The following is a 12746-nucleotide window of genomic DNA, read 5'->3' as shown; positions in this document are numbered from 1 at the left end:
TAAAAACCCACAGCGGACATGAAAGCAGCATTCCAGCGCTATCAGCTGAGCGTCACACATTTTTGTCGTATCGAAGATGCTTCTCTCTCTTTACAAGCCTCCAGGTCCATTTGGCCATGAATAAACAAGGCCTGTGAAAAACCTTCGTCCTGTCTCCCGTCTGCACGCAGCTTTTGCTCCAAGCTGAAAGCGTTCCTGCAAGAAAGCAAACATGCAGCACACTCGGCCACACCTTAGAAGCAAACAGGTACAGCAGTTCACAGTAGCCGCGACGGCCTTAAAAATGGCAGCTGATGTGTAGCTGTTCGATGGGACCTGCCGTCCAGACGGTGATGTAATCAGAGCGTGCTTCCGTTCTCACGAGGGCTGCGTGAATAATAGCGCACCTGAGGACTTTGCAAGCCAAAGTTGTGTTGTGTTGTTTCTTTAACCTGGAGATTCCAGTGTGCAGAGTTCTTTAGTGGGCCTGTAGGTCGTATGCGTGGTTGTCATTACTAATACACACAGCTCAGCTGCACCCAGTTTCTTCTTCTCTTCTGGTGGAAATCTGAGCTCTCCTGCCGCTCTGTACATACAAGAAAGTCATACAGTCTGCGTGGATGTGCGTCCGTGCCACACCCTTCTTCAACTCTTCAAAGGAACAGACAACTTCCTCTGTGTTTGCTCTTCTCTTCTGTTGTTTGCTGTGTTGCTGAAGGGTTTAATACTGTGTGTGTGTGTGTGTGTTTGTGTGTGTGTAGTCTTATGACATTTACGAAAACTGGATATTTCCCAAACACTTGTGATCAGTGGTGCTGTTGCAGAGCGCCACGTCTGTTTGTGGTAATTCAAGCTCTGGACTGATTCGGTTGTGTTTCACGTGTACCCTTTAATGTGCGACCTCCAATGCAGGTGTGTTGCAGCAGCTGGATTAAAATCGTTTCATCTGCTCTAAGATCGTCGTAATAACAGTGACCACACCTATAGAGTTAAAAAAAATGTGACACGCCACAATTAGTTGACCTCAACCTAATAACTAAATACCCCATTATTCCTCATCAGGGCCATGGGCGTACTGGAATCCATCCCAGCAGGCAACGGGGTGACAGGCCGGCATCCAGCCTACGGGATACACACCTTGTTGTCTCACAAACTCACAGCGATGTTAAAGTTGTGTTGTTTTTAAACGGGAAGCCTGTTGGGAGCGCGGAGCTTCCTGCCATGAGGCGACTGTGTGAACTAGAGTTAAAGAGCGTCAGTTAGAAATAGCAGGACTGAATTCAGCTACAACAAAACCGGGGTGTTTTCTAAAGTTACACACCTTGTTGGGGCATTGAAATCTTCTCTTTATGAATTCTTGTGCTTTGTGTCTCTATTTACTAAACGTCTGTGATGACAGCAACGCTGAGACTCACCTCACACAAGATTTCATCGCTTTCATTTCTCAGTAACTCAAATTTCAGACGACAATTTTCTTCTATGACTTTTCTTCTATGTTTATAATCCTGAGCTGAGGATCACCGAGGCAACACCCAAATGACTCAGAATCTCATGTCATCTCTTCTGCTTTTTGATTTTTCCCCCCACATTGAAGCATGTATCACTCATTTAAAAGGGTTGCTTAAAAAAGAAAAAAGGAGCATGAAAGAAACAAAGGCGGGAAATCAAGGTGGCTTTTAAAGCCAGGGGCAGCCGAGTTGGGGGGGTTCCTGTCTGAGTCTGAGAGCCTGACACTGAAGCTGGTTGGAGACAATGCCTTTGTTGATTGAGACGTGCACGACAAGCACCCTGACAATACCAACCAAAACATCTGCCGGTCAGTCGGAAATCACAGCAGGGAGTGACACAACTATCCATGACAACAATTGTTCTGGGATTCTTCAAATATTTGCCAAAACGCTCCATAAATGAATTTTATTGATTGTACCTGTAGCTCAGGACAGGTAGATCCTGCTGGGACAGTAAAGGAAAGGAGAACGGCTCATCACTTCTCTGGAAGGGGTCACATCTGTTTTTTGACATGCACAGACGTGTACGGTCCCTGGGAGCCCGTGTGTGCTGCAGGACATGACACGCTTGTCCACAGCAGCTGCTGCAGCATTTCCATGGCCTCTTCCGCTCTCAGACACTGGGGCAGCTCCAGAAAAATGTAAAATGGTGCTCAGATGCACCAGCCAAAGAGGCCTTTGCTAGATGATGTTTCTCAGTAATGTTTCATGTCTTGGGGTCTTCCAAGTGTCCAACATGTCACCTGTCCCCTCCCAAGAGTTAACAGGACAGGTCTTTGCCTTCTGCGTGTGGACAACTGGCACAAACCAGAGGCTGGCTCCTCCCAAGCAATTAAATTATTAAAGATTGTTGTATCTCCCCACTTGTTGTCAGATGTGTTCCTTGGCCCCGTGTCCATTTATAGAAACATTTTTGGAAACATCTGTGCTGAATTAAAAAAAAAACCAAACTGCATGTTTGGGTTGCTCAGGTGCTGCACAGCTGTGCTATGATCTTATTCCTGCAAAGGCCCAACAAATATTCGGAATTTACGCTTTCTCAGTCTGCTGGAGGTCAAAGGGCACTTGAATCAGCGATTACTCAGACTTACCAAATCCACCATGAAGAGAATTCTGCTCCATGTGAACATCCGTCTGACTGCACCCCACCTGTAGGACAGGAGTCCGCTGCTGATCTGTTGGAGTCGACTCAAGGACCTTCAGAGTGACCAAAAGCAGCAGGTAGCAGAGGCCTGATGTCACCACGGCTGTTTCCTGTGTATACAAATGAAGCCGTGGTGTCAAGCTGTTTAAATAAGAGAACGACGAGGCCTTTGTTGACCTTTTCTTGACACACGGGGCTGGTTGTGAGGCCTGCTACACCCGCTGAGGATACTGATCTCAGAACCAGGACAATAATGTGAGGAAGTAACTGCCAAATTACAGGGGAACAACCGCCAAGGACAATTATTCCTTAGATAAACCATCAAAACCAAAGAAATTTTTAAAAAAGAAGCAATAAATTCATTTTTATAAACCTCAGAGAAGAATAAAGGAATTCAAACCATAAATTGCTGGTGCAGGATGGCCAATTTTAGAAAAAAAAAAAAAGAAGGTCAAAACATGTCTTGTAAACATGCACTTTGCCGTTTGTGTGTAAATAAATGACTCATTTGTATTTGGATAATGATAGCCGTGTGTCAGTTTATAGGCTATCTTCTTAAATGCTGTAATAACAGGTTTATGTCACCGTTTGTAGCCTGGAAGCTACTAACACCGTGCTGCATTTGGAAAGACGTTTTACTTTGTGCAAATGGCCTTAAAAAATGCCTGTCCAGAGCAGTAAAAGGCCTCTTGTGCAACTAGTTTTGTCATTTTGCCCCACATATTAAAACTTAAAAAAGAAAGAAACCATGTCATCTTTCAGTGCTGTTAGAAGGAGCAGAAGGTTCTCTTCTGAGTTTTTTGTTAAGTATTCTTTCCTCTGATTTTTATGCAGAAGAAAAAGTCGAGTTTCCTGTTCTGTGTCACTGGAGTCCTGAAACAGTGGGTGGTCCCAGGGCTGCCGAGAGCCACTCCTGCGCCGGTCTCCTCCCCGGCCAGCGCTGCCCTCCCTCCGCAGGCCAGCAGCCCTACCCAGCCCTCTATCCAACCACTCTTCTCAGCCCAGAGAAGCAGCCACTCACAGCAAGGAACTTTAGATTAACTCCAAGAGGAGGAGGGAGGGGAGGAGGGGAGAGAAAACGCCCTGGAAACTTGGTGGATCGAGAACTAGGAAAAGAGTGACAGAACCCTGACAGACTGCAACGCTGTGACGGGAAGAAACACTTTTCTTGGGTCGGGGAGAAGGGGAGAGGCGAGTTCTCGAGGATGCTCAAGCTGCTGTGAGACTTCTCGGCGCAAAGACTGCGCGCAGGTAAGACGACTTTCCTTCCTTAAATTAAGTGGAATCCGAAATTGCATTGAATGTCCACTGCGGGGTGTTCCAGCTGTGCTCTGCTTCAAACCTATCTGTGGTTGACAAAGAAATCACTGTTTGATTCCCTTTGGGAAAGTTGCAGGATAGTTCTTTGAGTGCGTGTCAGTGAGGCTGCACCGACTTTGTCCAACTGTGATCAGCTGCCTTTTGTGTCTCAGGAGGCGTTTATTTCCTTATCTCTCTATCTTTTTTCAAAATATCGTGCTTTTTATCGCTTTATATGCATGTAAAAAGCGTGCGTGAGTGTCGTGAAGAGACATTCTGAATGCGTATTTGATGTGTCCCAGACTGTGAGAGGTGGGTGTGTACGCACCGCCGCCACATGAAGGCTGAGGTCTGGAGTTGCGCACTTCACTTTTCCTTTCAGAGCGCACAAAGGTTGTCACACAAGGTGCACGCAAGGAGAGAAAAAAGGAAAAAGAAAGCAAGTTCTACGGCTGCACTTCTCTCCCGGTGTTGGCCGGTGTGTGACGCAGATGCGTGTTGTGTTGGGGCTCTTGACCCGGGAATATTCCTTACGGTGGTGATTGAATCAGGCCGTTCTGATCCGTTCAGCGCTAAAGTTACTTCACGGGATCCTGAGAGCGGGCTTGGGTGTGGAGTTCTCTCTTTCACGTTCCTCCACCCTGAGTTTTTCTCTGCTCCCTCCCTTCTGACTCTGCTGTCTCTCCAAAGAGGCACACCCTTCACCCCCCCCACCTAAAAAAATAATCTTAAATGCAGTTTGAATGGGGCCTTTTAATCCTGACTGATTTTGTAGGACGTCATTGATCTTGATCTTGTAACAACTGATCTTCTGTCTGACTGGGAATGTTTTGTGTATTTATTTTAGCTCTTAAATTGAATTTGGATTAAAGTTTGTGCAGTTCTTTTTTAACTGACGCTTTGAACAGAGACATTCCTCCTTTTTTTCTTTCTTTCTTTCCTTTTTTATAACTTTGTGTTTCTTAACCTGGTCTTCTGTCTGGGGTGTGTGTTGGGGGGGGGGGGGGGGCAGGAACAGAGAGTAGGGGAGTGAGTAAGTGAGGGGGGATGGGCCAAATGGGGTGAGGAGGGGAGTAATGGAATGTAGTGGTTTGGAAAGACAAGCTAATTGAAACCAGGTCTGAGGGTTAGAGGAGGGAGCTCAAGACGTTGCACATTCGGCGAAAAGAGAGCAGCTTATTTTGTCAGCCCAGACCCCTGCCCTCCGCACGACACCCCCACCCCGCTCACACTTACCTAACGTGGTCCAAACGGGGCGTATAATGTGAGCTTGGGCCCACATTTGACAGTGCTGGTGGGAGCTGTGATGAGGGGAAACAGGCAGCGCAGGCCTAATCCTCCGTAGACGGTCACATTTCTGGAGCCTCTGGAGCTTCTGCCTGCCACACCCGAAAAAAACAGGAAACATTTTGGGAGTGTTTTCGGTAGCGCGGCTTTCAACCATCCTTCCTGAAGTGCCTACTTAGGTCATGTCGCGAGTCTCACGGCTGTAAATGTCTGGCATTGCTCAAATATCCCTGTCACAGCAATGCATCGCAATACTGACCTCTTCGAAGGGACTGATGGCTCTCTGAGCGACAGGATGTCATTTAGGATTACTGCATCATTTAGCTGGCGAGCAATGGAAAGCGCACGTTACCTGTTACAAGGTGGAGACGTTAGCTTTGAGTATGAACTGGTGCAAACGCAATTGCTATGGAGCTCATACGGCGTTGACGCAGAACTGGTTCCCGAGTGCCTGCAGCCTTAACGCTTGTTGGTTAACAGAAGTTGCTCTTCGCCTGCGGCGCAGCCTCTTTGTGTAGACGCCATTGCAGCGGCACAGTGGCGGCATCGAGTTGCACGAGAAAGTAATATGCAGACTTTTTTACTTTTCCTTTTCAAAGAAGAGGTGTAGCTCAGTTTGCTGCACTTGCCACACATGGCTGGTTCCATATTAGGGTAAGGAAGGAGGGGACCAGCCTGATGACTGACAGATTTTTCCTGACCACAGACGTAGTTGCCACATCATTTCCCCCCCCCGTGACTTGCAGCAGAGCGGGCCAACCGAACTGGTATCACTCAGCCAGGCCGCCGTTAATAAGGAAAGAGTGTGGTGGCGCGCTTCCGCTGCTGCTTCCTCATGACATCGTGGGGTTAAATGTTTGGTGGACAGCGTGCAGAGGCAACAGGAACCAGATAGTCCAGTGGATTCGTAACTGAGAGATGGGTGATTCCAACCGTCATCTGGGAGACTCCCTGAAATTCCACCCGGGCTGGGTGAAATCAAACAATAGTAACAGCAGCAGAGTTCCTGTTGGGGGTATTTAGGTTTCCTCCAGCTGCAAATAAACACCCGCGTTTTCAGCCAACCCCCCCAGCGGCCACTCCCTTCTCATCTGTGCTTGTTTGGAATGTCTTACCGAGGCCCGAGTGTGTTCTGGAAAGCTCTCATCATGAATAGCTCCTTACGACTCATGAAGGTTACGCAGATGCACACGCGCGCCATCTCGATGTCGCAGCCTCGACTTTTACATAACCTGAAAAAAATGGCCCTGCTGCGAATATACAAGTGACCTTATCTGAAAGTCACCCGTACTTCCACGTCTGCAAATGAAATATATATCCTCTGAGCAACCCCCCACCCCCACCCTCCACAAATGCTGCCCCGCGTGGGGACTGACACGCAGCATCTGTTACGAAACTCTGTTTGGAATGAGGCTGCCAAAATGTCAGGGCAGCGGGGCTCGGAATGTAAATTTAGACATGCATTCAGCTTTGTTTAGGTCCTCCTTATTTGGCACGAGGCTCCCAAACATGTCACGCGTTATTATCCGTCGAAACGCCTAGAAATCCCACCAAATATCAACACGTATTAATTACATCTACGTTCGGCTGCTCGGCTCATCTTCCAGACCGCTCTGAGGATGGAGCTGTACGAGCCTGAATGACTCCCGATTGGACCGAGTTGGCCATTGACGTGGTTGCAATCCTTATACAAGATGTCTGCACACTCTCATATTTAAAAGACTCCGCTGTGTAAACATGCTTCTCCTCCTCCCTTCCCGGTCCAACAAGTTATTCCAGTTCAAAATTTGCCCCGTCTCCTTCTCTCTGAAGCTTTTTTTATTGGTCCTTTGTCTTATTTTACACTGTTGTTTACTGCTTAATGCTTTTGCATCGAAACTCAGGAGGTCCTGCTTCTTCTCAAGTCCATTAGCAACAGCTCAATCTGCCCACTATCTCTCATCTGGTCTTTAATGATACTGCAACACAGTGACTCAACAGGATTTAACATTTCATAAAAGAGCAGGACATGTCCCTTTAAGAAAGAGGTATTTGTTAAAGGGATGACACCCTTTGGACGGTGTCATCGATAATGGGACAGCGTCCTCGGCTTATTGGGTGTCTTTTACGTCTAATTTTCTTCACTATTTCCATTTAGTGCGTGACTCCTGGCAGAGTCACAATGGTTTAATCAACAGCAGGCCCAGTTGGCGTCAGTGGGCAGGCCCTGGTCTGATGCAGGCCCTGTGGTTTGGTTTAGGACTGTGCGGCCTTTGGAGAGTAAAAAAGAACCATTTATTTTGATGTGCATTCTTTTCTCCTGTGTCAGCATGCACTATCTGGGGTTTTGAGAGCACGCTGCCTCTCTCTGTGTTTGTTGTACTTGTTGTCAGACTGATGGAGACTGTAGCGAAGGCAGTCTGCTGTATTTCGATAACATGGCTGATCTGGCTGCATTTTTCCACCTGTTTTATCAGCGGAGCTTATTGTTTTTATTAGTTCTTAATCATGTCGTATCACTCTTAAGCTCCCCTTGCTGCTGCACCTGATGCCTTCAAGTGGGCTCTTTAATCATTGTGACATGACTTCCATGCAATAAACTGACTTATTGAGACACTTTAATTGGTTTGCATTGTGCTGTGACTCTATTATTGCAAACTGTGACCAGGAATGTCACCTCATACACGCTCATATGGAAGATGGTTAAAAATCATCATTATTAGCACGAGAGAGAGTCTGAAGGTGCCCATTACCTGCATTTCCTCCTGATTACGGTGTTCTTGCTTATGGAATTTGGGGTGGTGGTGGTGTGTGTGTGTTTGGGGGGGGGGGGATCGGGCTGACTGCAGGGAGGGGGTCTCTCAGCCAGGGTGCAGGGTGGGCGGTATAGACCAGAGGTGGAGTCAGAGAGAAAGAGGACATTTCTTTGGAGTTAGTCAGTGAGGGGAGAGGCCGGGCACTCTTCCAGCTGGCCTGACAGCTCTATCAAGGAATGTGTGTGACTGGAGGCCTGGGTGGGGTTGTGCACTGAGCTACAGCACAGAGGCAAAGCAACTGGACCCGCGGGACTCGCCTCTGCCCCTTCTGCACAGAGTGTTTTTGTTTTCTCTCTTTACTGCTGTTGACCACAGGGCACCCTGCTGTGCACGTCTGTGTCTGTCCTACCAGACATCTCGAACAGTCCCATTTTCGTTGGAGCCCTCAAATAATCGCCAGGTTCCCCAAACAATGAAATGAAACAGGATTAATTGCAAGACATTTAGTTGACATGGCGGTCTAATTAGCATGTTCACGTCGCAACAGCACGAGCTATAGTGTGCGCAGCTGTCCTCCTACACAAACAAGCGACACACACCTAAGCGCTGTCCGATCTATTTCTAACTCTGGGACAGAGCGCCTGTCAACGACAGTTGTTTCAAAAGCGACACTTTAGAACTTTTTGCAAGCTCTGCACCAGTTTCACTGCTGTTATTGTCTGTTTTCTAGCATTTCACATGGTTGTGGACGTCACCATGATTTGAAAAGTTTTTACGAGCAAAGACAGTGACTTTTGGATGGTCTCGGAGAAGAGGAGGTTAATGACTGGGCTGGATGCGTGGGCTGGACATGTCTCTACTGGTAGATGCCTGTCTGCGCACACTTGAAGCCTGTTTGTGTGGGGCCTGACAAAAAGAAGGTTTTGTTTCATAATACACCAGTGGCTTGGTGCAGTAATCCTGGCTAAGCCCCGAAACAGCCGGACTAGTCGCAGCTGGTAAAAGACTAACTTGCAAAAATCACACTGCTGATGAGCACGTTTGCATCTGCAAAATTTTGAAGGCTAAATTGGGCTGATGCATCTGCTCATATTTGCTTTGGATGTCAGTGCGGAGGACTTCACAAACATGTTTTGCAATCTGTTTCATAATACATCTGATCTTAATCTGCTTTATTTAGCATTCATTTTTGGATTTTTCTGGACTAACCTGGCAGGACAACATGTTTGTGTTGTAATTAGCAAACAAATAGCTGGATTTGCATCATTATTTGCCAACGCCAACACTGCTGCCACTGGTTGGTTAATTATTAAGGCCTTCTAAAGCCCTCGATAAAGTCAGAAAAGCTCCAGTGAACAGGTACAATGTAATGTTGTGAGTAAATCTGGCCTCTTGCCGCGGTATTTATTGTCCTCGCTATCAAGTGGGACACACCTCTCAATGCACCATTGCCTTAAATCAAAGAACTGCAGTGTTTTCTGTCAGCCACCAAGAAAATCGGAATCCATCATTTCTGCAGCTCTTCTCAATAACATCTTTATACAATTCTTAATTTGATCTAATCACGGTGTCCTTCTGTGTTTCTGTCAACAGAAGTCAAGATTGCAAGAACACACATTCATTTGAGGTCCTTGGCTTTGCTTGAGCAATCCGAGGTAAGTGCCCTCTGCTCCACACATCTTTTGCCAGTTCAGTAACGAAACGTAGATTTCTCTGTTCCTTTTTCTGAACACACAAGGCCCAATATTCAGTGTCACCTTAGAGCAGCATTCTGTTATCCCGGCAGACTCCAAAGCTCTGCTGGAATGTTTGTTGCAAAGCCTTCTTTGAACCTGGAAGGTCACGCCACTGTGGTTCAGCTGAAAAAGGGCATGCCTTATGGAAACCTGACACTTGGATGCTTCTGCTTCCTGTGCCTCCTCTTTGCAAGCCGCCACCCCCTCCTGCCCAGACGCCACCTGTTCCGCTGGAACCCCTTTCCTCTTCTTATGAAACAACCTTGTCCAAAGCTGAACCGGGCTCCCGCTGTCACAACTGAAGCTGTGGAGCTGGCTTATTCTAAGGGAGATAAGGGGAAACCGACTGTAGAATCAGTACTGCCCAAGAAGTTTTCATATCACGGCACGCTGTGATACAAGTCATCAAAGCTTTTTTTGCCAGGGTGGTTGTCCACCCCCACTGCTCCACATGCATTCCAGACTATAATATAATAATGATAGATAGTTCATCTGTTTACATGATCATGCTGCGTGTTTCCACATCATACATCTAAGATGGCAGATAAATGAATATGAAAGAATAGAGGGGCTGATGGTCATGCTGCTTTATTGCTGTGAGTCGCAGGCTGCCTCCATAGCTTGTGAGCTCGGTACCTGACCTGGATGATTATCTTTCTGCGCGTTCCCCTCACCTATTCGAACCATTTCTCCCCTCCTTCTAAGATCATCTTCCCTCTTCGCTCCGAGCCTCGGCTCCTCCACGTTCCAGGAACCTGTCAACTCTGTAAGGAGGGGGACAGTTCAGACAGTTTAACTGCATCCCGAGAGCAAGGAAAGACAAGGAAATAAGTGCATGTAAGGAAGCTTTGTGTCTGATGGTTAGGAGAGAGAATCAAAGGTGCGCCAGGCACAAGCTGTTGTTTTTAACTGATAGAATAAAGGCTTTTGCTGATGACTGATGGTATGTAATAAAGTCGACAAGGTGGTAGAATAAATAGGAGGAATCAGGGTGTGGATAAGCTGTTTTCTGTTTACATATGGCTGAGTGACAGGAGGAGGTGGGTGGGTAAAATGAGCTTCATTGTTGACCCAGTGGGAAAATAGAAATTCTTTGGTCTGAATGCACTTGGGCCGGGATCGGAATGTTCTTTAACTGGCCTTGTAAGATGATCTGAGTTGGTCTCAACGTACGAGATGCGATTCGACAAATTGCCTCTCATGTCGCCTCCGCATTTGAATACGAGTGCGCTGCTGCTAACCTGTGTTGTGTCACGCCAGCAGAGGCATGGAGGTAGAACCAAGAAAGAGAAGGGGAGGTGGGGAGCGACAAGTGCCGGCGGCTGGCATCGCACTCTGCTATTATCACTCTGAGTGGCCCTGACTTGTGTTATTCAGTTCTGAGAATCAGCAATCAGCTATTTTTAAGAGGGAGCTTAAGAGTGCCTCATAGCATCGCAGATATTCGCCAGTATTCCAGTTATGCAGGACCAGTCTATTTACTGCTTTGCAATAATTAGTGTATCGGCTGGAGACTTTCCAGACACCAATGAGCCTGCTCTCATAATCTTAAAGTCCTGTATTAAATGGTGTGAAGTAATTGTGGTGATTTGATGTGATCAAAAATACAAGATGTGAAAAAAATGCATCCATCCAGGCAGCCAAGATGATTAATTGGGCCTTAAAAAGCAATTTCTTTAGTTCTTGCACATATGGAATTGGACTTTTTTGCCCCCCCTTTTTTGATTTATGTATGTACTAAATGTAGGAATGGAATGCACCTCTGTTTTCTATCCAAAATTTGAGCAAAAAAACTGTAAAGAACACTAAGTTAAGGCTTTAGCAACTACTTGAGCAAAGGTACTGGACGTAATCCTCCTAAACATGCAGCTACTCTGGTTTACTGCCTGTTATTTGACTTTAGAGGCAACTTGTCAAACTATCCGGTTTGTTTCTATAATAAATTAATAAATAAAAATTAAATTGTGTTGGGAAACTTTTGACCAAGGAGTGGTGGTTGCTTCATTAAAATGTGACAGGTTAGGTGAATGTGGTTGAAATATGCGGCTTACTGGTTGAAATGAAAAGTATGTAAATCTGTGACTTAAGTGATAAATAGGCTCTACCCATGGCTAAAATAAAGAAAGATGAAAAAAACCAAAAACCCTTTGGCTATTGCTGTGATGAAAGTCACTATCTAATAAAGCTGCTCCTGAAAATCCAGACTAACTCAAAGTAGTTATTCTGTTCTAATCTGTTTCTTCTTGTATCTCTGCAAAAATGAAACCTTGAGAAATTGGAAACCTCCAGTTGCAAGAAACTGCCGGGCAACTATAAACAAGCGCCTCATGTGGCCGATGATGGTGTGGGTGTTGCAGCTGAGTGTTGCTGAAACAATGTTTCCTCCGTCTCCGATAGGACAGTGGGGTGGATGGCTCAATAGCAACCAGTTCTAGGTTGCATGATCATACATTTGATAAGACTTTTTCAAATCACATGAATGACAAAGTGAAAATTTCCTCGGAGTAATGCCATTAAATATGCAATAGGTGATGTTATATGAGTAATTTACATAAGATCTTGTGACCTTCAGGTCAGTGTTCAGTAGACACACCTTACACCACTGGCAGGAAAGCTGTCAAGTCAGGCTGCACCTGGACACCAAATCATTCAAGGAGATTTACACATGTAGCAGTCATCACAGTCCTTTTTCCATCCATTTGTCTTCCATTTATAAAATGTGAGTAGTTTGCACAGGTGGTGAAATGTGTACTTGTACTATAAGATAGCGCTTCCATTAACAAACACTAGTCTGCATATGCATTTGTAAAGAGAAATGTGGTTTTGAGGTAAAAAAAAATCTAAGAATGTGTTGCTCTGACCTTGAAGAACTTCTGATCACTGATCTTTCCACTGATGGTGCAACTGGGGCATAGATGCAACATTTGTCTGCTCCGGGTGCGGTGAGGGCTAAACACTGAGCTATCTGTAAGACTTTTGAGTCTCTCTCACTCATTGTGTGTGTGTGTTTGTGTGTGTGAGAGAGTGTGTGTGTGTGTGTGTGTGAGGGGGGGCAAAG

At 46.1% G+C, this 12746-nt stretch overlaps 1 protein-coding gene and 1 long non-coding RNA gene across 5 annotated transcripts in view; one reads left to right on the top strand and one right to left on the bottom strand.

Annotated features, from left to right (window-relative positions):
- Positions 1-2657: 2657 nt before the first annotated feature.
- On the bottom strand, positions 2658-5704 carry LOC115252307 (uncharacterized). Its single transcript, XR_003890715.1, has 3 exons — positions 5570-5704; positions 5167-5309; positions 2658-2741 (listed from the first exon to the last, which is right to left on the bottom strand). It is a non-coding gene; the product is annotated as an uncharacterized lncRNA (long non-coding RNA).
- The window catches only part of ahnak (AHNAK nucleoprotein), a 32578-nt gene continuing 23475 nt past the window's right edge, over positions 3644-12746 (top strand). For 3 of the 4 annotated variants that reach the window (XM_029846998.1, XM_029846999.1, XM_029846997.1), the window contains exons 1-2: positions 3644-3882; positions 9546-9607. The gene's annotated coding sequence lies outside the window, so the exon portion shown is untranslated. The remainder of the gene's footprint in view (positions 3883-9545; positions 9608-12746) is intronic. The other variant, XM_029847000.1, reaches the window with a different exon arrangement.

Source organism: Takifugu rubripes, chromosome 14 (genome assembly GCF_901000725.2).
Source record: "Takifugu rubripes chromosome 14, fTakRub1.2, whole genome shotgun sequence".
NCBI lineage: Eukaryota > Metazoa > Chordata > Actinopteri > Tetraodontiformes > Tetraodontidae > Takifugu > Takifugu rubripes.
Note: the sequence above shows the minus strand (reverse complement) of the source record. Positions and strands in the feature narration are given on the sequence as shown.